Below are 6094 nucleotides of genomic sequence, written 5' to 3'. Positions count from 1 at the left end.
TGGGCCAAGCTGTGTAGGTCACCCAGCCCTGGGGCTATATCTACTCTGGGGCATTCTTCAGCCCTCATCACTTCCAGCCGCTGGGCTGGGGCAGGGAGGGAGGGAACGACCGCCCAGGCCCTCTGAGGTGCTGCATATTTGTGACTAGAGCAGTTTAGAGGGTAGAGCCAGCAGGATGTACATACCTGGCAGGGAGGTCAGATGCACAAAGAGTGGGGGTCAGGATTGAGCCTCTCAAGCTGGAAGCTGATATGAGCAGCAGCAACTGCTGGCTTTATCTGGCTTCTAAGAATAGTCTGAGGTAAAGATGAGAGACTGGGGCCAGGGAAGAGAACAGGGGCCTCTGTCTCCCCCTTCATCTCTGCTGCTTGGCATGGAAGCTGGGATCCCCCCTCTGGCTTACTCTTTGCTCTGGGGCCTTGTGCACCTCTGGGCTGGAAGAAAGGAGGTGTCTCCCAGGGCTCAGACCCAGGCTGTCTGGTGTGTGGCTAGAGACAGTGCAAGTGCTGGTCCACCCAGCCATCCTCCACATTATAAGGCCTCTAGCAACTTAGTAAGTACTTTTAAATGGGCTTTCTATACATACAGATTAAAAATCCAGAAGGTATTAAAGAGGAAATAAATCCGTTTCTCTCCTTGTCCCCACCGACTGCTATCATCAGCACCCTGAGGGGCTAATCTCACAGATAAATCTAAGGACACAGCCTCCCTGACACACAGCCCCTTTCTGTCTGTGCATTATTTTTTTCCAGTGTTGGATGTGGAGCCTCAGACATGTGCATGCTAAGCAAGGGCTATACCACTAAACATCTCTCCAGCTCCTTCCTTTTCTTTTTAAATTAATTTTATTTTATGTCCATTGGTGTGAGGGTGTAAGATCCCCTGGAACTGGAATTACAGACAGTTGTGAGCTGCCATGTGGGTGCTGGGAATTGAACTCAGGACCTCTGGAACAGCAGGCGGCACTCTTAACCACTGAGCCATCTCTCCAGCCCCTCCTCACTTTTCTTAGTGCTCTGTCTTAGACATAGTGATACACTGAGTCTCCACTAGCACTAAGAACTAGTATCAGCACTTCAGATGCTTCCACTCCACCATTATGTTCAGCATCACTATTCTGCCCCCTGTTATATGCTTACGTGACTTTTCAAGAGACCGGCTTCAAACCTCAAGCATTCTTCCTCTTAAGTTTTAGTCATACCCCTCTGCTACAAAGATAAGAAATATGTACAGGGCATCACCAGGCACCCAGCTGGACTGGGATATAGTAGAGCATCAAAAAGACTGACCTCTGTCTTCGTCGGACTGGCAGGCCAGCACTCCTAAGTGCCTGTTGGCTAAGGCTGGAGAGAGGGGACACCCACATGTCTTCCATCATGTGTCAAGCCTGCTGTTGAGACAGACCCTCATTCCCTCAGCCATGAGTCCTCCACCTCTCCAGTCTCAGAGCTAGGAGCCCTCAGAGCTCAGTGAAAGATGGAAGATGGGGGTCCAGACAGACATACAGGGTAGCCACCTATGAGGTCAATCACCACGTAGCCACAGTGAGCCCCAACTTATTCCCTCTGAGATCCACTCCGCAGGCCTGGTGGGGGTGTCGGTAATCCAGGGACCAGCCATTGTTTGAAGCTGGGAACAATTGAAGGGCAAGAGAGCTATAGATAGATCCACAGCTGCTGTCACCTGTCCCATCCTGGGCCCAGGGCCCAGGCGTTGTCTACATAGAAGCCACTTTACTAGTGAGGGCCCCTGGGGGTGGGTGGTGGAACAGGCTCAGCTGAGCCTTGGAGAGACAAAGGCAGGAGAAAGCATTTCCTCAGAGGGCAGAGAGTGCCAGGTAACATGGAAAGACCAAGACCCTTGAAAGACGCTTAAGGACTCCCACCCACTGTCCCAGACAATCAGATGGTTTTTGGGGCCAGAGAGCATGCTATAAAGACACTGCGCAACTAAGGCAAAGGTTAAACTCACAGATGAGCAGATCAGAACCTGGAACAGAGCTTGTACTGGGAGTTCAAGACCCTTAGCAGCACACAGGTCTTGTAAGATGCCTGCACCTACACTTTTTTCTTCTTTCTTTCTTTCTTTTTCTTTCTTTCCTTCTTATTGGGGTGACCACATCCCAGAATTCTTCATGGGGCCATGTGAAGGTTTGTCAAGAATGCTCTGAGAGGTGTTCTTTAGACCCTAGGGTCTTTAGAAGCTTGAGGTTATACTGCTGGGTAATAGTGTCACAAAGACCCGCCTTTCCCTCTGTGCCTCAGTTTCCCTGACTTCAATGAGAGTTGATTTGTACAACCGTTAAAGGGTCCCCTCGTTCTCTGATACTGCCAGGACATTACTTCTCATGTCCACCCATCTTCCTCTCGCTGCAGATGAGGCCACAGTCCCTGTACTTAGTCCTTTATGGGGATGGGGGACAGCTGGTTCCCCACTTCCTCCCCCCAGTAACCTTTGAGCCATAAATCCACGCTGAGACATCTCTTCTCCGGATAAACAGCCTTGATGCCTTTTGGCTGCCCTCATCCTATTTTCTGCTCGGAGCATCAGAGCTGGGGCCCACTAGAGCCCTCTGCAGCTGCCCAGGGCCCCATGAGGAGGACATACCTGGGACAAGCAGGGGCCAAACCACCCCCAGGGTGCCAGGGTGGCGGGCCCCTCTTGGGGCCTCGCCACCTTGCATGTGGACCGTTACGGCAGCCTCCTCCTGAGGGTGTCTTCCTGCCACCGGTGGGTCTCGCCCCTTCAGTCCATCCTCCACAGCAGCTGCCACGGGGATCTGACGAACACATACGTCTGACCGCACTGTCAGATCCCCTTGCTCAAGGCTCTTTGATGAAGAAATAAATAAAAATGCCTTTGATGCTGCCCCAACTCATACAGGGGAAAGCTCTAAATCCCAATGTTGCTTTTGAAGTTCTCCACAGTCCCGTCCCAATGACTAGGTCCAGCCTTACCCCTCTTTATGCCCTGGGGCCTAGCCTTAGCCCATGCAGTTGCTCAGGCCGGATCTTCATTTCTTTTCCTGGGACTGTGGGCTCATGACACCCGTCTCCAACACACACACACACACACACACACACACACACACACACACACACACACGCTCCCCAGCCTCATCTTCTACCTGGGTGACCGCAACAAACTACCTGGTGCGGTTCCTAACCATCCCAGTCTGTTCTCAGCGTGACAGCTGGAATGGCCACGCACATCCTGGCCCCAAAAGGCTCCTATCGCTCTTGCAGTCAGTCCTGTGTCTCTTCTAGCTGTCTCAGGATTCTGGATGATCTTGCCTTCTTTCTACCCTCCGCTGTTCCCCAGTGAGGCTCTTCTCCTGCCACACATGCTTCTTTCTGACCACACACAGTGCTGTGGGGCATGCTGGTGGCAGAGATATTTGGAGCCAGGTTCTAACATCCTGGAGTCTAGGAGCTGAACCAGATTTCAGCCATTGCCCGGTTCAAAGTGTCATGCCCTAACGCAGGCTCACTTTCTTCCAAGGCCGTATCTTCAGTTGCGGGCCGCCTCTGAGCGCGTGAACACTCCTTGTGTCCGCAGCTTTGCTCCCTTGTTCTTTCTCGGCTCGCAGGTCTACTCTCCCCATCCATCCCGAATGCTGGGCCTCAGGTGTGCCAGAGCTATGCCGGATGATGAAGTTGTTTTCCCAAGTCACTGACGGTTCGGTCTCTTTTGAGGCTGCCCAATTCCCACAAACTCCCTTTGCTCCTGACAGCATCTGAAATCAGTACCTCAAGCCCTTACAAATTGCAAACTTCATTGGATCTCTCAGGACATGTGCTTCTTTGTTGCTTTGTTAATTCTGACCTGGATGTTCATCTTAGCAAGAAGATGTGCCCCAGAGAGTGAAAGTGGAGCTAACAGGCTACTTCTAGGCCTACATTCTGGGTTTGTTGCAAAGTACTCATTTGTACATTGAGCAAGTAACTAGAATTTTACCCTCATTGGCATAGGTTATAGTCATTGGAGGTTCTGGTTTTTTTTTGTTTTGTTTTTGTTTTGAGACAGGGTTTCTCTGTATAATAGCCTTGGCTGTCCTGGAACTCTCTTTGTAGGCCAGGCTGGCCTTGAACTCACAGAGACGCACCTGCCTCTGCCTCCCAAGTGCTGGAGTTAAAAGTGTGCACCACCATTGCCTGGCTGAGGTTCTGATTTCTTTAGGTTAATTCTGTAACTATGTCATGGGGTAAAAAGCCCTCCATTCTGAGCACCTTTGAGCAGTGAAAAGTTGTATCTGCTGTCTATAATTTCCTGTGTGTGTGTGTGTGTGTGTGTGTGTGTGTTTTGTGTGTGTGTGTGTGCATGCCTGTGCATATGCAGAGGACGTCAGGTGTCGTGTTCTATCAGTCTTAAATTTATTCTTTTGAGACAGAGTCTCTCACTGAACCTGGAGCCAGCAAGCCCAGCCAACCTCCTGTCTCTTTCCCTGTGGTGGCAGGTGTGCACATGGCCATGCCCAGCTTTTTACAGGAGTGCTAGGATTCGAACTCTGGCTCTCAGGCTTGTGCAGTAGGTGTTCTTACCCATGGAGCCCTCTGTCTAGCCTCTGCTCTCCTCACCTCCTACAAATTGTTCAAACTCAGCTCCCAGCCTCTGACCCTGGACAGAGACAAAGACTCTGTCACCTACTGTGTTTGGTTCATTTGCCTGGTAGCTGTCCACTGAGTCTCCATCCTGGACAGGCTTTCTGAAAGGTGCTGGGAATGCAGCCTGGCCTCCTTCCCTCTGAGTTCCTTTCTAGTGGCGGGAGGTGAGTGAGGAACAACTTACCTCCACAAGGAGAACGGAGACGACCTCATGCTCACAAACGTGTCTAGAGGATGAGGAGCAGTGACATAAAGATGTCTCAGACATAAAGATTCTGAAAGCAGACAAAACTAAGCAGGAATGTTAGAGTCGGGATTGTGTTGCCCCAGGGGAGAAGGGTTCATACTTTCATCAGGTACTGCCAAATTTGGCAATAAAGTTTTTTTGTTTGTACCCAGATCTAGCCAATGGACAGAACATTCTCCACAGTAGAGTGGAGAGTGGGATATTACTTTCTCACATACTCTGGTGTCTCACCTTTGACCACGTCTCCTGGAGGGGGAGACCTGGTGGCACTCAGAGGAAGGACAGCAGGCTACCAAGAAGAGACTTGATACCCTATGAGCATATACAGGGGGAGGTAATCCCCCTCAGGAACAGTCATAGGGGAGGGGAATAAGGGGAAAATGGGAGGGAGGGAAAAATGGGAGGATACAAGGGATGGGATAACCATTGAGATGTAACAAGAATAAATTAATAAAGGGAAAAAAAAGAAAAAAAAGTTTTTTTGTTGTTTGTTTGTTTTTTTTTTAGGTTTTCACATTATGCGAGGGAGGGGCTTTCATGGTGTGTGTGTGTGTGTGTGTGTGTGTGTGTGTGTGTGTGTGTGTGTTTGTATGTGTGTGTGTGTGTGTGTGTGTATACACATTTAAAACCTATAGCTTGATTTGACTCACAAGGTAGCTACCGCTATGTGACCACCACTTAGTGCAGCCTCTGGAGCACTTTTTACATTCTAGCTGCCTCCCCTAGGCCCTCCATCCTCAGAAGACGAGCCTTCCACTTCTGTCCCCAAGCTTAGCTTCGCCTGCTCTGAAAGCATATGTGCTGGCAGTGTATAAAATGACCTTTGTGTATTTTGTGTGGCACAGCTAGGTATGTGGCATGGATTGCCTGTTGGTACAGAGGATTCTCCTCCTGATGTCTGTCTGGAATGCCCTAGCTCTGTGTCCAGTGTCCAAGGTTCTTAGATCCTTCTGTTCCCTGCTCAGCCTGGCATCTGCTTGGAATCCTGGCTTCGGGGCTCTCTAGCTCTGTGTCCAGTGTTTTTTTGGATCATTTGAGACTATAATTCTAAAATCCTGCATTGTCACCAAGGCCCGAATGAACTGATGGAGAGATGTGCCCTGACATAGTCTAGGGTCCTGTCAGATAGACTGGATTGTGAGCACCCCACTCTTCATGAGAGTGGGGTGCAACAGTAGTCTTTCTGTGAATCATGAGTGTCAAAATATGGAAGACCTCCTACGCCTAAATTTCTAGATTTTCT

This window comes from Acomys minous (assembly GCF_964271855.1).
Source record: "Acomys minous genome assembly, chromosome: 3".
Lineage (NCBI taxonomy): Eukaryota > Metazoa > Chordata > Mammalia > Rodentia > Muridae > Acomys > Acomys minous.
The sequence above is the reverse complement of the archived record's forward strand: the minus strand, read 5'-3'. Positions refer to the sequence as shown.